This window comes from Vulpes vulpes, chromosome 15 (genome assembly GCF_048418805.1).
Source record: "Vulpes vulpes isolate BD-2025 chromosome 15, VulVul3, whole genome shotgun sequence".
Classification (NCBI taxonomy): Eukaryota; Metazoa; Chordata; class Mammalia; order Carnivora; family Canidae; genus Vulpes; species Vulpes vulpes.
Window position 1 is genome coordinate 15,694,929 of NC_132794.1, and position 19,224 is coordinate 15,714,152.

The 19,224-nt window shown below is 37.6% G+C and overlaps 1 pseudogene; it reads right to left on the reverse strand.

The window, feature by feature from the left end:
• Positions 1 to 2,427: 2,427 nt before the first annotated feature.
• LOC112917734 (ubiquitin-conjugating enzyme E2 D3 pseudogene) overlaps positions 2,428 to 19,224 on the reverse strand; it is a 133,479-nt pseudogene continuing 116,682 nt past the window's right edge.

Here is a 19,224-nt window from a genome sequence, read left to right on the forward strand (position 1 = left end):
AAGCCTTGCTCCTAGGAGAAATACAGATTTACATTCCTGTGAGCCTCTGATCACAATATTTTCAATAACTAATTAATACATAACCTTGTTTTATTCGCTTCTGTTTAGGGACATCTTATTTACCATATACTGCGGATTCATTAACATTGACATCATGGAAAATTCACTAGAAGCCATGCCTGAATGAAGCTTATTCAATATATATATACTGGACAGCTCTTTAGCACAGTGCTTGGGGGGGCCATTGTAAACAGTTAAATCACCAACCAAAAGCACAAAAATGAAAAAAAACCCACAACAACCATGGCAGTGTATAAACTGCAGAAAGGACACTTGTTTTTACAGTCTGAGAGCTGAAACAAGAAGGCAGAGCATTGCCTTGTCTGACCCCAGCTTGGAATGTTGCATTGAGCAACTCAAATTTTTTGTCACTTTGTGTATATCTGTAAATGACCAGGAAAGCTCCATGAATATTGATTTGGGGTTTACAAATACATTTTAGTGAGTAGGCAAATCTGGGAATAATGAGGATCGGCTGTATTCTTTTTTGACAGCATTTGCCTTTTCAGAGATGCTTCCAGTGTATGTGGGTGGGCAGTTGGGAAGCTACTGGGTTCCTTCAGACTTTTATCACGTGGATGATTGCTCATGCATAGTGAACTGCCTACTCCCATTCCTGAGGAAAGGAACAGCCAAGTGGGTGTACCCTGGGGCTTGGGTGGGCAGAGTCAAGTACAAGCAGAAAGAGCCAGAGATTGAGCAAGGTTGCACCTTGGGAAAAGGTAAAAGCAAAGGAACTTCAAACGGTGATCCTCAAGTGCAATGCACTGGCAGGGGTGGGAGATAAGGTCAACAGATGGGGAGCCCATAAGAGGAAGCATGAACTGAGACCACACACTAACCAGGAGTGAGTTGAAAAGGCTAGAACTCTTAGGTGAACACAGCTGGGGTGTCCAGAGTTGCCTCTTTTTGGGAACTGACTGTGTGGGGGCATAAGTAGATTTCTCTGGGATAAGGCACAGAGTTGTGGGCCAGGACAATACCTTGGCTGACGCCTGAGCTTACTGCGCACAATCAGCAACAGATTATGCAAGAATTATTGGTATTTTCATCTCCTTTTCTGTCTCATCATTAATCAAGTTGACCTGATTTTCTGAATTCACTGGGACCTCTCCCTTTGTCTTTATTTTCAAACCTCTTTTTGTTTGAAACAAACAAAAGTGTATTTATATGCTGTAAATGATTCTAATTTCACCAACAAAACAGCAGTATGATTAACAGATAGAGTGATTCTGTTATTATACAAGTTTATCCATTAAGCTGAACTCTCTGGGTAACAATCATCTCAAATATTTTCCTTTATGAAGTAAAGATTGCTCAGTCCCATGCCACAGTAGATAATCTTTAAGCATGTTTGTTCTCTTAGCTAGGAATATTATCTGGTTCCATTTTTTCCAAACTGGGACTGATTTTTCCTGGCCTTTATTCTTTCAGTCTCATCCCATGGTTTTTCCCTGCCCTATTCCAAAACACTCTCCACACCCAACCTGTACAGGAAAATGTATTTATATTTTGAACAAAAGTAACAAGTCCTAATGCATTTTCCCATGTTACTGGAGCGTGGTAAAAAATCAGGGGAGAACATAGGCAAAGAGTAGGAAAAATATGTCTGGAATGACATAATAAGGTACAGTGGGAGGCTAAATAACCAGATTGGAAAAGGATGCTAAGAAGTCAATAAATTAGAATCGGGATCTGATAAAGCTTGGAAAAAGTTATCCATAATGTAGAAGACCACTTTTATTGATGAGACATCAGGATGATGGTATAACAGAAAAATCTGAATAATAGTCCCCTAAGTCTTATGCTAACACAATGCCATGAATGTCACCTGCTATTTTGCCATGTGGTATAGTGTGACAGTAAGGTATGTCTGCTCAGGTCAGATAGATTAGGGCATAATTCCAGACCCATCATTGCTGACTAAGCAAGTTATTTAGGAGTATTTCAGCTTTAGTTTTCTTAGCTATATTTGACCTAAATAGATAATGTGCCTCAAGTGCTCAACAAAATAGGTGAGACAAGTTAACTTCTCACTCACATAATTTTTTAAAACATGTATCTCGTAAGCTCCTGTTTTGTTCCAGCCTTCTGGTAGGAAGAGGAAGGCAGACAAGTAAGCACACAGATGGGTAATAGCAGATGGAGGAGGAAAAATGCAGAATATTGTAAGAATATTAAACACAAAGACCTAAGCTGTGGAACCAAGAGAAAGTGATGTTCCCTGAGAAAGTGATGTTGGTATGAGAAGTCAAGGAGAACTGGGAGTTAAATAAGTAAAGAAAGAGGGGGACCTGGGAAAGGATATGTATATATATTTAGTAATTTATTCTAGCTATAATGCAGGCTAAGGACTTTAAGGTAGCATCATGTGAACTTGTGAGTCCATTCATGAGATATTCTGTTGTATTTGCTTCTGTGTGTTTCACAGCACTCGGGGGTCATCTGGGTTTGGATCACATAGTAGTGAAAAAAGGGATAAAAGAACTTCAGAAACAACTAAAACAGGTAATTACTGTGATCTTAGACAATTGAGACCAGTGCTGCCATTACTGTTAATGCTTGAGTGATACCTTCTTGTTATAAATGCAACAACACCTGAGGGCAGTTTGCAGGGCCAGTGCATAGGAAAATGAATTGTCAAGAATACACAGTATATTGATATGGGCTGTCATTAGGTCCCATAATTTTGGCTTGCCAATGGCATATGTCTTCCCAACTAGACCAGCTGTACACGCAAAGCTCCTGATGTATTGGGGATCATGGGCTTTTCTGAGGAACTAATGGTTGGCTGGGTTTGCTGGATCCTTGAGAATGAATGAAGGGGTTTCGAGGGATGAGGCTGAGTGGGTGGGCCAAGGCCACATCAGGTTAGGTCTTTACCCTCAGTGCAGTGGTAGCTGGTAGAGGACTTTCCCCTGGGGAGGGACATGATCTACTATAAGCATAGCATGAAGCAGGGCAAGGGTGAATGTTTGCTCTTGCTCTCCTACAGGGACGGGTGATGGTTGTTGACACTAAGTGGTGACAGAAGCAATTGAAAAAGTGAAGAGACACAGGAGATATTTAGGAGGTCAGACTGACAGGACTTTGATGGGCTGGCTATGGCCAGTGAGGAGGAGGGAAATGTTCATTGTGAGTCTTGATCTCCAGATTAGAAACAGAATGTGGTGGTGTCATTCGTTGGCAATTGCAATAGGCAACACCAGCAAAGGATCAACTTTGTAGAATATCTTTGTCCATCTATTCATGCAGACATATTTCACACTCTGAAACCATAGTGTACATTTTTTGTATTTATTTTTATTCACAGAAGAACATCAATATTAATATGCATATATCTATGTGAACACACACAAAAATATTAGGTTGGCCATGAATGGTCTAAACTAGTGAAAACCTTTATTGAAGTTTTTTTTTTTTTAAAGAGTTTATTTATTTATTCATGAGAGACACACAGAGAGAGGCAGAGACATAGGCAGAGGGAGAAGGAGGCTCTCCACGGGGAGCCCAATGTGGGACTTGATCCCAGGACCCCAAGATAACAACCTGAGCCAAAGGCAGACGCTCAATCAGTAAGCTATCCAGGTGCACCCCTTTATTTAGCTTTATTATAAACTTAAGAAATTTGAAAATTTTATACTATGTATATTATTTCTAAAAATCTGCCCTATGTGATTTGGCCATGGGTTTCTAAACAATTGTAATGTGTTAATTCCACTTCATAGAATGAAATTTGAGTTCTTAGGATTTAGCATCATATTCAAGGCCCTGAGCCACTCTCCAGCATTTCTGTTCTCATCCTGAGGGTACTGTGTTTTCTTGGTATTGATAATGTTGGTCCCTTTGCCTTGGTTGTCCTCTAACCACTTCTGCCCCAGCTAAGCTTGTAGTCATCCTTTAAGACCTTTTTGAAATGTCACCTCCTCTTCAAAGCTTTCCTGGGTCCTTGTCACATGGTTTCTAAATTGCCATCTTCTGGTCTGAGTATCACAAATAGACTTGAATGAAAGTGAAGTTGTTTTTATTAGCCTCCTTTAGATCAAGATTTCTAAAATGTTTTTGATGATTCTTCCTCCCAACCAGTCAACACTGTACCCTCTGATTTAAGTTGAGTTCCCCTAGAAGCAGATCCTGAGATGAGGATTTGAAAATAAGTAATCTCTTTTGGGAAGGAATCCCAGGAAGTGCCTTTCAGGGAGTGGGAGCTTTGAGACAGGGAAGGGAAGGAAGCCAGTAGGAGGTGCATTTCTGAGCAAGTAATAACCACTGACGACAACCAGGGCTCATTCCCTTGGGGCCTCTGAGAAGCATGTATAAGGTGCCTTAGGGTTGGCACCCCGGAGGGTGAGGACACTGGAGAGATGGTCCTCTATTGTCTCTCAGTGGTCCAGGGCTGCTCCAAGGGGACTCCCCAGTACTTTTGGCCTCCTTCAGTCTCTCTGCTCCTGGGCCTGATGCACTCCAGCATCCAGAGGGCCCTTCATGCACAAAGTTGCAGGTATTTGCAGTTGAAACCTGTTCATGCATAGATGCACAGGGCAAAGTAATGGCTGAAGGCAGTGGTAGTGTCTGCAGTGCCCTTAAATACCTACAGCATTTTCATATTTCTAAGTCATGCTCAACAACGAAAGTTTCTCCCTTTTCCTCCAAAACAATGAAGAGGATGTAGTATTTGAGAAGGGGAAGAGTGCATTACCAGAAGGGAGCATGGTAGGGACCTGCTTTTTTAAAAAAAAAAAAAAATTAAAAAAAATTTTTTTATTAAATGTACCTAAAGTTTTTAGCTAATATATTTTAATGGTGAACATATTAAAAATCAGGGTCTAGAATTTATAGTGGTTGTAAAAGGAAAGTGAAAAATAACAAGGCTCTGGAGTCTCACTGTTTTTAGCATTTAAGTGCCACCAGCAGAAGGAAGGGGTTATAAAATCTTATCACAGAATACGGGTGGCATTAGCCACAGAGTTATACAAAGGAGAATTTTCTCATGAACAATGTAGTGCAAAGCCTGTTTAATGAAGAGCTCTGAATTTGGATGAGGACTTAGTTTAGGAATGTGTTACTTGAAGTCTTAAAAAATAGCAAATGTATTTTACGTGAAGTATATGCATTAAAGCGGGCTTATTTGATTTTTTTTCCCAGTAAAGAGAAAAATGGTTCCTTTCATCCCATTTTCCATATATTTATAGCATTCGGTGTCCTCTGATGCTTTTCTATTGTGTTCTCTGCTAACCCTCACTTCTTATTCTCTCTCCCTAGTACTGACTATTTTTTTAGATGATGTGATTTCTGGATTTGTGGACTACATTAATTTTTCAAGAAATGAATTGGTACTGCATTGCTGTCACAGTGCCTGAGTTATAAAGTACTGAGGTGATTCGTTATCCCTACACATCTGGAGAAAGTAGTTTAAGTTGAGAAAATGTATATAAATAAAATCTTATTCATCTGCACTGTTCCTGTTACAAATACCATTTAAAATCAAAGGGAGGTAGAGTCTTGGTGGGTTTGTATTACCTTAAATTACTTTAAAGAGCAAAGTCAGACCACTCATTGGCTGGTTTTACTCTTTCCAAATCCTATTCCCAGCAGAACATCAATAGCATCCAGCAGTTTAATTCGTTATTATGCAAAGTCCAAGTGAGTGAAATTTTAACCTCTGCTTCTAACCACTTGGTGTTGGTTTTATCTGTAATGAACTTAGTGAAAGGCATCTGATGACAGATTCTTTTATGTGCTCCTCTTACCTAACTTATGAAGTCCTCCGAAGAGTTTAATTTAACCGCTTTATACTGAAAAAAGTCATGTGGTGGAGCAGGAATATTAATTAAGAATTCTAGGTGTTTTCATAAGAAATCCCGAAGGGCACTATTGGATGAGCCCACAGGGGGAGTGTTTGTAACAAAGCCCTGACTGGTGTGGTTAGGTCTGGGGCATATTGTGGTCAAGAGAACACAGCACTGAAACCAAAATTAGCTTCAGAGTAACTTAAATCCATTACATCTCTCTAAAGCAATGCTTTTCAAAATTCCTTTCTCACCACTCTCCCATCCACTGTGCGTATTCTCTGCAGGTGTACCTGATCCTTTAGTTTTCAAATGTCTTTCACCCTGGAAAGCTCCTTTTCCAGCCCCAGCTCTGCAATTTCCTATACTCTTCTTCCCTCCTACCTACCTGATTCTGCCTTCAAAAGCCTCAAAGAATCAATCTGGCAAGAGTGAGAGCTCCTTGGAGGGTAGAAAAGAGGACGACAGACTAGGTAAAGGTAGAACCGTTTTAATAGGGTGGAAGAATGAAAAAGTCAAGGGATTCTCATAAAATAATCTTTGTAAAGTGTACAGATAGGGGTATAGGATAATTGTTTATTTGACAGCCCCAAAGGGCATGTTATTAATGGCAGGCATGGCTGTCCCTTATAACAGCTACCCCAAGACTTTAGAGAGATGCATTCCAAAGTTCCATCCTACATTGTGACTCTTCCAGAAACCCTTTCTAAACCTAGAGTTTCCATTCTACATTGTGACTCTTCCAGAACCTGCTAATATTTTAAAATTGTGCCACTCATGAGTTCCACAAGTTGAAGACAGTTTGAGAACTCTCAGATTTGGCCAATAATTCTATATGCTATCTATACAATCCATGATTTCCAGGACCTCATTCATTCTTCCAATCCTCTTTCCTTCTTTTAATCTCTCTTGTTTGGGAAAGCATTTTGGTTAACCTCCTTGGACTTCCTCCAGTTCAGCTATGTTTCCTTTGAAATATGGCAGGCAGAGTTTCTCACAGTATTCCAGGTTGTAGGAGTCAGTTTTGGATGAGGAAGGACAAACTTGTGTGATTTACGTGTAGAGTTTTTTTTTAGCTAATGTCCAGCATTATTTTTATTGTTATGGCTTTTTAAAGGGCCAATATCTTTAAAAAATACACCATAGTGATTCCTACACCATTTTCCTTGGTCATAACCAATGCTGAGACTGTCATAATGAATCTTCTGGAAACATGGTTTGAACTAATTGTTGTACTTACCTAACCTGTACCCACATAAAATATTTTTTTTCACACCCTTCACATATCCATAATGATCTGAAAAGATCATTAAAAATGCTCCTCCCATTTCCAATTACATATCTGTGTGAGGCTGAATTTTCTTCGCATATTTTAACTAAAACAAAAGATTGCAGCAGATTGAATGCAGCAGCAGGTATGAGTACAGCTGCCTTCTGTTAAGGCATGCGTTAAAGAGACTGGTAAAAATGTAAGACTATATTATTCTTCTCATTAAGTTTCTTTTTTGAAAACTATATTTTTCATAGAAATGTCATTTCTGTTAACATGTAATGGATTCACTATTGTTACTTAAGAATGAATAAGTTAATATTAAAAAATATGAATTTAAATTTCTACTATAGGAAATACCAATTGACGTAACCCATATAACAAAGCCCTTCGAGGTTTCTTAGCAATTTTTCAGAATGTGAAAGGATATTGAGGTCCAAAATTTTGAGAACTGTTGGACTTTGGAGAATCCAAATATCATTTCCACATTCTTTGTGCACATGATTGTTTACTTCATTACATTTTCTTCACTCACTAGGGCATTTATATTAATTTTAGAGCATAGGGCAGTTTCCTGCTGGCTTTAAATTTTATCCTAGAGTGGAGTACATGTAACAGTAAGAAAACACAGTGGTAACAGTATGGTACAAAGACTAATGTTAATTTTACCTTTTCTGTGGTTCAGAATGAGTATCTTAAAAATTTGGTATTTAGCCTCCAAATAATTTTAACAACTGGGCTTTTATCATGAAAGTAGAGGTTTTTCTTTTTCTGTTATGTTGATGGACATGAAGATTAAAAAAATGAGTGAGATCTGGCAATATCATCTAATTCTTAAAAAATTTAGGAATTTCTCTACTTTCCAAGATGGCTAAGAGAAAAGCCTCCAAATTTTAGAGACAATTGAACAACGTGAAAAAGGGAGTTTATGAAACTAGCTAAGGCTCTTTTGCTTCTAGTATGAGTGAAGTTGACCCCAGTGGATCCTCTCATGGCCATATTTTACATGGTCCTGTTTCTAGCTGCAGTGAAATAAGACACAAGCAGCATTTGAGAACAAACAAGGACTGATAATTTCTCAGAAAACATGCATCTTGAAGAGTCTTTAGATCTCTTTCAAATGGAAACAAAGTATTGTGCAATAGATTAAACACTATGGTAGTGCAACTGACTGCTTTTGAATGCTTGAATAAATACACCAAGGATCTTGCATGTGAAAACAGATGGGATGTAGAGACAGATTTGAGAATTCCTAGGAGAAGTTAGATTTATTGCGAAGTAAAACAACTAAGCTATGACTTTGGCTGTAGGGAATGAAGCACTGACAGCTGGTGTGGTAAGCAGAATAATGGCCTCCTAAACATGTCTGTGTCTTAATCCCCACGGCCTGTGTTTTACCTTCCATGGTAAAAAGGACTTTGCAGAGGTGATATCAAGGATGTGAAGATGGGGGAAAGTATCTTGGACTATCCAAGTGGCCCAAGCTAATTGCAGAAGTTTTTAAAAGCAGAGAATCTCCCCTGGCTCTGGTCAGAGACAGGGAGATGTGATTATAGAAGAATGAATGGTTAGAGATGCAGTGTTGCTGGCTCTGAAGATGGAGAAAAGGAGCATGTGTCATGGAATGTGGGTGGTCTCAAGAAGCTGGAAAAGGCAAGGAAATAGACTCCCAGAGACTCTAGAAGGAATGCGGGATGGTAGACACCTAGATTTTGTCCTGGTGGGGCTCTTAGTAGACTCCTAATCCAAGAAATGCAAGATAATAAATTTATATTGCTTTAAACTGCTAAATTTATGGCAATTTGTTATGGTAAAGAATGAATACAGCTGGTTTTTCATTTTCTCTTTGGGTGTGCTAATGCCTGGTTTACAATATGCCATCTAAATCAGTTGACCAGGGATGCCTGGGTGGCTCAGTGGCTGAGCGTCTGCTTATGACTTGGGGCAGGATCCCAGGGTCTTGGGATCAAGTCCCACATTGGGCTCCCTGTGGGGAGCCTGCTTCTCCCTTTGCCTTTATCTCTGCCTCTCTCTCTGTGTCTCTCATGAATAAATAAATAAAATCTTAAAAAAAAATCAGTTGACTAAATAATAAGATAGGCACATGTTGCTTTTCTATTTCTTTCATGAGGACCCCATTGGGACTCACTTGTAAGTCTGATATCAGAGTGAGTGAGGAAGGAAGGCAGTGTTCTGGAGAAATCATTCTATCATCTTCCCTTTTCTTTTGGTGAGACAAGGAGTCTTAAAAATCACTTAAATCAATGGAGTAATTTATCATTGTTATTGAAGATCTACAGATAGAGAATATTTTGCAGAGGAGAATGGGTTGAAAGAAATGTTAAAAATTATTCCTTAAAAAATTATTTGCTAATATTGAAGCTTGGCTGGGTAATATGGCAAAAGTAGGGGAAAGGTCAAAGTGGGACAAGAAAAGAAAAATTCACTAAGCTGCTTGAAGAGAGGAGAGCAGATTTTTTTTTTCTTTTAAAGATTTACTTATTTTAGAGAAAGAGAGAGAGCGAGCACACCCATGTGTGCGAGTGGGAGGAGGGGCAGAGGGAGAGGGAGAGAGAGAAAGAGAAGCAGACTCCTTGCTGAGCGTGGAGCTGGTCACAGGGCTTGATCCCACCTCCCTGAGATTGTGACCTGAACCGAAATCAAGAGTTGGAGGCTTAACTGAGCCACCCAGGCACCCCCAATTTCTGCTTTTTCACTTTCATGCAATTTTGTTGACGTGGGGCCAGAAATGCCTGGGGGGAAGATCAGCATGTACAAAATGGTAGCAGCAGTGAAGTTACTCTGGATGCAGAACTGGAAATGCCAAAGCAGTTTGAAGCCAGCCAGGAAGTTTGCCAAGCTATAAAGGCATTAGCACTTGCTGTCTCTACATGCTCCACCTGGTCTGGGGACCAGGACAGTCTCAGTGATGTTTACGTTCAGCATTTTAATTTTGAAACTGCCTACATTTTGTCATTGATTTTTATTTAAAGTAAATCATTTTTGTTAAATGATTTGTTTTACATGACTTAAGAGTAATTTTATTACATCTTAGGGCCAACGGTTTTCCTGGGAGATGGCAGCTGGAAGTCGGGGGGAAATTAGGCTTACCTGAAAGAATTTGGCTTTTTCGCTTTTTCCCTCCACTGTGTCCATTCAAAGCCTACCTGTGTTTCATAACTTTAGTGGAAAGGGAACGGTTACTTGCCAAAACCTCCTGGAACATGCTGAATATCATGGTATAAAGAACATAACATCTAGTAAAATTGCTAAGCAGAGAGTTTAGAGCTACCACCCTAATCACTTGTGTCTCACCCAGATGGTGTCCCAGATATAAATTTCTATAAGGAGACAAGAAAAGCAAACCTTTAACCAGCTGCACATTTTATTTGAAGTCTCAGGACACTTAGAAAATGTCTCATGAGTATAAGGAAGTTTAATTGTAAGAGCAATGCATTTGGAGGTCTGAAAGGAACAAGAATGGGCAGGAAAAGTTTTCTACGTGGTCTGGTTTATACTCCCCAGCTAGGGTCAGCTTGTAGAAAGTCAGCATTTTTAGCCAGTCCTGGCTTTCCTCTACTGGTCTGGGAAGATTCAGTTAACTTAGGGAATTCCCAAGGCACAAGGATGTTGTATGAACTCCATCTCCCAGCTGATGTTTGTACATTGAGGGCTAGTTTTTTGTTCTATTTCTTAAGGGTCCAAATAATCCTTTAACCAGTATTTCAACTATAAGGTGACATTGGCAGACACTGTTTCATAGGCACATAATCTCAATTAGCATTAACTATGATCAAATACACTCCAAACCCATGAACAGGGGGTATAAGCTGGTGCTCTGACCTAGGAGAATAATGTCTAAAATACCAAGAGGAGAATGGGAAAAATGTAACACCTTGTTAAATATAATGTTATTACACTGTAATTTTTTTTCTGTAACTAACTCTGAATCAGAGCATTCAATAAATTTTACACAGGATGAATGTACTTTTATAAAGCCGTGTTCTTCCCTATGCAAGAGGATACTGATGAAATGTAGGGGATGGGGAATGTAAGAAGCGATTAGTGTATTGGAAACTGCCACAAGGAAGTGCTGCTTTAGCTTGGACCTGTGGATAAAGAGCATTGGAGCAGGAATCAGAGGCCTGGGTTTCAGCTTTTCTTCATCCTTAGCTAATGGATGAGTATGGTACTTAATAATTCCTCAGGTGGATTTCTTCTTTTGGAACATTGCATCAGTAACACCTACCCCCAGTGTTATTATTGTAAAGACTATCTTAGAAAAAAGAAGCAAAGGATCCAACATGGTGCTCAACAAGGCTGGCTTTATTCTTCTGTAGCCTTGATCTAGAAACAAGGGTAGTAAACCTTATTTCATCTCTTCTTCTAAGTACTCCTTCTCTCCATCCAGAGATTCTTCAGGGACCCCCTTCCCCACTTTTTTGCAGAAAGCTAAATATAATCAATATTTCAAATACCATTGTGATGAGGATGGTTGTCTTAAGAGAGGTACAGTTGTGAGAGCAAAGTGAGGGGAGAGGAGGGGCAGTAGGTCAGGGAAGCCACACAGTGGATGTGACCCTCTCCCCACGGTGGGTAGAGATGGGAAAGAGGTCAGCACTTGGGAAGAGGAGAAAGAATGCAAATATCCCAGGGATAACCTTCTACTTGAAGTTGTCACTTGATGCTAAGGCTTTAAGTGGCCAGGCGCTGTTGGCACTTTTTTCTCACCTTACGGATCAGTGGCTCTCATTTAGCATTTAGATGTTTTGGGGGACATATAATTGGTATAAACCTATGAAATTTTACCAAATAAATCTGAGTAATATGGAAAACAGGTTTAATATTTTAGGGATTTAATGGTAAAATTCTATGAAATTATTTTGAATGAGGATCCTTGGCACATGAACTGAGTGTTTACAGTTCTCATTTCAGTGGGCATGACAAACCCTATCTGAACCATCTGTTCCTGCTCAGTGTTAGCAATCTCAAACTTGAAAAGAGGACAGACATGTTTGTGCTTGCAAACTTTTCCCTTAAATACATTCAATGAAGAACTCATATGTTTGCCTCCGATGCTTCATCGTTTTATTGATTATTATCTTCTTTGCAGATGAATTTCTCTTAAATTTGATAGGAGATCTGAAGAAAGATTCAGGTTCAGTGTGTGCAGTTTTATTTTTTACCTTTTCCAAACCTCAAAATGTCAGTGGTATTTTAAACAAACATGTTTGTCTTTTATTTTTGTTTGGCTCGTATTAAAATTCCTTAAAAATATTATAATTCAGCAGGCTGATCTATGTAGCTGTAAATTTTGGCTCAGTTTACCACCTTCAGAACCTTTCTTTGGATATTTCTGTGTATTTAGCATTTTTCCTAAATGTGACTGCAGGGTCATCCAGTGTTTACTCAGCCATCATAATCTGTTTCTGTTTTACTGTGTTTCAGGATTCTCTGTGGTAAACACTCAGTGACTTTGATACCATAAATTTCTTTCAGCTTTGAGAAATAATTTTTAAGAGAACATTCTAGCTCTAGAGCAAGCATACTCCTCATTAGCGCCCTTTTATGAGTTTCATTTCATCTGAGATCTGTTGATTCACTCTTCCATTTAGGTAGCAGACACTTCATAGCAATGGCATCACTGATCCTGATATAGATGGGTGTTTGTGTTTACCTCCCACTTGCCACAGCATCCATTTATTACGTCCATTTATTACATTCACGATGTACCATCTGCTTTTCGTTACTTGCTTATCCGGGGAGAATATTAGTGTATATTCTATAATACAGAGGTAAAATGTTCTGTAAAGAATAATAATTGTTCCCTTGGGCTCAGAGGGAGAGGAGGATCATGAATCCTCACTGTTAAAAACCATAGTGAAATTGGTTTAACTTTCAAATTATCCATTCATTTTAGTTCCCGTTAATGTCCTCAAAAAGAGCTATCTCTATCAGTCAGTTTAGATCATTATGATGCAATAACAAACAACCCTGTAATCTCTGAGGATTACAACTCAAAAGATATATTTCTCATTTGTGTAACATATTTGATATTGCATGTTCCATGTCTTCTTTGCTCTGAAGAGTAGAGAGCATAGACCAATGGTTGAACAAAACAATGACTCTTAAAGATTTTGTTCAGAAGTGGCCCATATCATTTCTACTGACATTTCTTCCACCACCACAAGTCACATGCTAAGCCTATGTCCATGGAGTGAGTAGTATAATCTTCTTGCAAGGAAGAGCCAGTAGGGATTGAGCCAGTGGGAAGGAACTGGTATGGAGGAGCAGCAAATAATTTGAAAAAATGATTCACTGTTCTCTCTAATTCTTGTTAACATTTCCTTGCATATATACACAGAGAAACATACAAACTGTGACTGTAAAGTAATGAGCATGATTTTACTTAAAATAAGCTTATCTGATTTTTTAATCTCTGAATAACAGATGTCTCTTTGACAAAATTTTCAACTTCCCCAACATTGTTCAAAGGGCTGTGAACATTATTTGAATATTCTCAGTCCTTTGAGGATTTGAAAATCGGAAATGGCTAGTACTCATTTGTAGTCAATCTGTTTATTTACTTTAAAGTTCTTTTAGATTTTCTTCTATTGTTCATGAAGTAATACTGAAAGTCATTTAAAAAGATGAGTTCTGACAATATTTTGAGCAATGATTATAGAGATTAAAATATGTGCATGATATTAGGAAGTGAAAAGGTCCTTTGAATGTTTACATTTTGGTTGATTTTTTTTTTTAAGAGTACAGAAAAACCATGGGATAATGTGAATTCTGGTAAGTTTTGACTGTGGGCTCTCATTCTCCACTCATGGAGTGAGTTTTGGTTGGGGTAAGTGTTCAATATACAGTGCGTATTAAAAAAATAATTTGTCTATTTTTTAAAAAGATTTATTTATTAGAGAGAGAGGGAAAGAGAGAGCACATATGAGTGGGAGGGACAGAGGGAGAGGAAATAGCAAGGAGATTCCACACTGAGTGAGGAACCTGATGTAGGGCTCAATCTTAGGACCTGAGCTGAAACCAAGAGTTGGAAGGTCAACTGACTGTGCCACTCAGGCACTCCTAATTAGTTTATTTCTGATATAATCTAATATATGAACGTATTTTTGTTCAAATAGTTTCTAGAAGATAGAGTGGAAAAATTTAGTTTTCATTAACTTTGCATTAATTCAATCTTAGCTTTTGTGAGCTTGCAATTTTTGGATCCTATGGTTTAGTTCATTTCCTGTATTAATTACCATATTTTGTAGCATTCCTCATTTTTTCTATTCCTTTTTCTTTTTCAAAAAGAAATTAAATCCTTAGAGAAAATGAAACAAAATCTTTATATTCTTGGCATATACCATACAATACCAGTAATTATAATTACAGTAATAATAACAATGAACATATATGAATTATTTATAATGTGCTAAGCATTATTTTAAGCAGTTTCTCATTTTAACTTGTTTAAAGCTATGAAGTAGTCAATTTATATCATTGTCAGTTTATAAATGAGAAATTTGAGTCAAAGAGAATTAAGAAGCTTGTCCCAACCCACAGTTAGTAGGTAGTTGAGCTCAATAGGTTCCAGACCCGATGTTCCTGCTGAAACTACGTATACTGCCATATTTATGTTTGTTTGTTCATTATTTGTTCACTTAGAAAACAATATTAAGTACAACTATGTGATAGACAGTATCTCTGGCCATAATATTGGCCTTCATACCTGACTCAGCCTACCTAGTTAGGAGGAAGAAGCTAAATGAAGTTTTCCAGTGTTGAGAGATAGATAGATGTCCTTGTAGAGGAAAGGGGCCATGAAAAAAAGTAGAGAAGCAAGATTTTGGTAAATGCAAATAGAACTATATTCTGGAGCATCAAAGTGGCAAGACAGAGAGAATAGGAAAGTTAGGCAGAGGCCTGATGATGGCTGTTTTTGCACCATGCTAAGGATTTTAGACTTTAACCAGAAATGATGGAGGGAGGTTTTGGTGAATTTTAAGTTGATGACTTCTGAGTGCTATCCTAAGAGATTTCCTGTACCTTCCAATGTTGTATTTCACATAATATTTAAAGCATTCGAAGACGATTATATTAGTTAAATGTCATTCCTACAAATTAGGTCAGAACAAATTCTGTGTATTGGACAGTCTATAGTTCAAGGCAAGGATATACACTGACCATTAAAAGGTGGAAAGAAAGCAGAAAATGAACTGCAGACTGTACCTGATATAAGTATTTAATGTGCTTGAGGAATGGATTTGCCCAAGAAATTGTTGGCCGGGCCAATGACTACAAAAAGGCATCCTTTCTTTGAAAATCTACCTTTGAAAGTACATTTGTATTTACTTTGTAAATACAAGCAGATATATTTGGTAATGTTTCAATGGTTTGCTTATGCCATCCATGACCTTTAGATTTGTAAATTAATCTTTAAATGGGCACATTTTCTGAAAATATGTTGAAAAACAATTCTCTTTTGATTGTATGAATAAAGAAGTGAAAATCTGTGTTGAACTTTAATTCAGCTAAACACTGATTAAAAAAAGACCATATTAGGGATCCCTGGGTGGCTCAGCGGTTTAGTGCCTGCCTTCAGCCCAGGGTGTGACCCTGGAGACCCAGGATCAAGTCCCACATCAGGCTCTCTGCATGGAGCCTGCTTCTCCCTCTGCCTGTGTCTCTGCCTCTCTCTCTCTGTTTCTCATGAATAAATAAAATCTTAAAAAAAAACAACCCCAAAACTCTTTAAAAAAAAAAAAAGACCATATTAGAACTTTTCTTCATTCTTTCTGGCACTGTGATTGATATGTGTGCATCCTCGATGGATGAGATTACAAATGTGTGACTGCTATGCTCCAGGCAAGTTATGTTATGTAAACCAGCTGGACTGATGAGGGCTTACTGTGGTTAATGTGATAAAGAACAAGGCATGCTTTTCTGCACGTTCTGCTAATACAAAATGATGTGATTTACAAAAGATAAAAACGTATTTGCCCTTGGCAGGCTGTGGCATGCCAAATGGGTATCATTTTAACATGACTGGTGCAATGAAGGGAATGCTGTAAGAGAATCCAGAGATTTTGGTTAAGGGATACATGTACAATGTACAAAATTCCTCATTCTTTTGGGGGCTTATCCATACTTGACATTTGGCAGAATGCTTTAGCTTCTAGTTGATCTGGCTTAAAAGTGAATCCTTTAGTTTAAAAACATTATGAAAAAAGTCAATCAGAGAAAGACAATTATCATATGATTTCACTCATATGTGGAATTTAAGAAACAAAACAGAGGAGCATAGAGGAAGGAGGGGGGGAATAAAACAAGACGAAATCAGAGAGGGAGACAAATCATAAGAGACTCTTAATCATAGATAACAAACTGAAGGTTGCTGGCGGGATGGGGGGTAAGTGGTAGGGGGATGGGGTAACTGGGTGGTCAGCATTGAGGGCACGAGGTGTGATGAGCACTGGATTTTATTTAAGACTGATAAATCACTGAATTCTACCTCTGAACCCAATAATACACTATATGTTCATTAATTGAATTTAAATTAAAAAATAAGTTAAAAATTGTGTTAGCCAAGTCCTTATTGCTATAATAACATTAGCTTTAGTAATTTGTCATGCTTGCTAAAATTTAGGCAGATATTGCCCCTGCTTCTGCAGCTAAGACTTCATGCAAATGCTAACTTCTTTGTAAAAACATTCCTGGTTCCTTCCACCTTCTTATTTGTATAGATCTCTAAAAAAACTACTTATCTGTTGAATGACTTATGTTATTATTCACATTATGCATACTTAAAAAAATTTTAATGGAGATCTAATTTACTACTGTAAAATCTTCCCCTCTTTGAAGTGTAAATTTCAATGGTTTTTAGTATTTGAACAAGTTGTGCAATTATGACCATATCTAATTCCAGAGCATTTTCACCATCCCACAAAGACACTTAGTACCCATTAGCCATCACTCCCTGTTCCCTTCTCTCCCCAGTCACTGGCAACCACTCAACTACTTTCTGCTTCCACGGATTTGTCTAGTCTGGACATATCACATACACTGAAGCAAGCATACGAATTGTGGCTTTTTGTGATTGTGTTCCTTCACTTAGTGTAATGCTTTCAAAATTCATTATGTTATAGTGTATCACTATTTCACTGCTTTTTATTGTAGAATAATATTCTGTTGTGTGGATATCCCACATTTTGTTTATCTGTTCATCAGTTGATGGATATTTAGGTTGTTTGTACCTTTGGCTATTATGAATTATATTATTATCAATAGTTGTGTAAACGTTATTTATTTATTTATTTATTTATTTATTTATTTATTTATATTTTTAAAATAAAGATTTTATTTGTTAATCATGAGAGACACACATAGAGAGAGAGATAGGGACACAAGGCAGAGGGAGAAGCAGGCTCCATGCAGGAAGCCTGATGTGGGACTTGAAACTGGGGACTCCAGGATCACACCCTGGGCCAAAGGGAGATACTCAACTGCTGAGCCACCCAGGTATCCCTAAATTTTATTTATTTTAAATATTTATTCTTTTCAAGTTTTTGTTTAAATTCTAATTAGTTAACATATAATGTACTGTTGGTTTCAGGAGTAGAATTTAGTGATTCATCACTTGCATACAACACCCAGTGCTCATCACAACAGGTGCCTTATTACCCATCCTCCATTTAGTCCACCCCCCCCACCTCCTTTCTAGCAACTCTCAGTTTGTTTTCTATAGTTACAAGTCTGTTTTATGGTTTGCCTCTCTCTTTTTTCCCATGTTCTTCTGGTTTATTTCTTAAATTCCAAATGAGTGAAATCATATGGTATTTGTCTTTCTCTGGTTGACTTATTTATTTATTTATTTATTTATTTATTTATTTATTCATGATAGACAGAGAGAGGGAGAGAGAGAGAGAGAGAGAGGCAGAGACACAGGAGGAGGGAGAAGCAGGCTCCATGCTGGGAGCCCAGCATGGGACTCAATCCCGGGATTCCAGGATGGTGCCCTGGGCCAAAAGCAGATGCTAAACCTGCCTGAAATTCATCTGCCTGAGCCACCCAGGGATCCCCTATAGCCAATATTTAAACCTATATTTAAAGTCATAAAAAACATGCTGTTGACATTTTGGTTTATCTTGTTTTAGACTTCTCTGGCAACTTGTATGATACTTTCACTTAAAAAAGCAAATTTTGAAACAAAACAAAATAAAGCAAATTTTGTATCAAAATATGCATACTGTTCTATAGTCTACTATTTTATTTTACTTTCCTTGTGGTATATATGGTATATATATTCTGATATAGGATTTTTAATAATTGTATACTTCTCTATAATTTATTTCAATATCAGATTACATTTCTGTATGCTATAATTGCAATTCTTGAGGGCAGTTGCTTTGCTTTATATTTCATTTTATCCATTTCCTTCTCTTCCACTAGAAAGGTAGCATGTATCTAGAATAGTTTTTAAACAAGAGTTTGCTAAAAGTGAATTTATAATATATATGGATTTATAGAATTTCAGATTTGAATAGAATATTAGGGGTCAACCATGAATGGATGATACGATATTTTGGTTAAATTCGGTTTTAACTAAGGACTACAGTTATGGCTTTTAAACTTCATACTTAACCAATATCCTTTGATTAAACCATTTGGAAAGATTGAAGGAAGAGTAACAGGAACAGGAAATTTGTTCCTAAGTCAAATCATGAGTAAGTTTTGCCAACTTCCTGGATGCCTGAATGATAAAATTTGCAATTTGGAAGGAGTAGTCAGTGATCTTTTTGGCCAGTTTAAAGCTTCTTTAGTGAAAAAATATATTATATTCTGCAATTATAAAATGGTCAACAGTCATTAAAAAAATCTCAACTATCTCCAATGTTGTCTTATCAGATAGTCACAGGTTGTTTCAAAAGAGTAAAATGTATTTGTTTTGTGTATTGGTACCAAACTTCATATTCTAGCATCTTTGTTGAAACTTGGCTGGTGAATCATAGTAACATCACTAACTAACTATATGTTGCCAAGTTAATCTTGTTCCAACTTTTAAAAATATCATTAATCTCAGCTAGATTTTAAAATTGCCTAGAT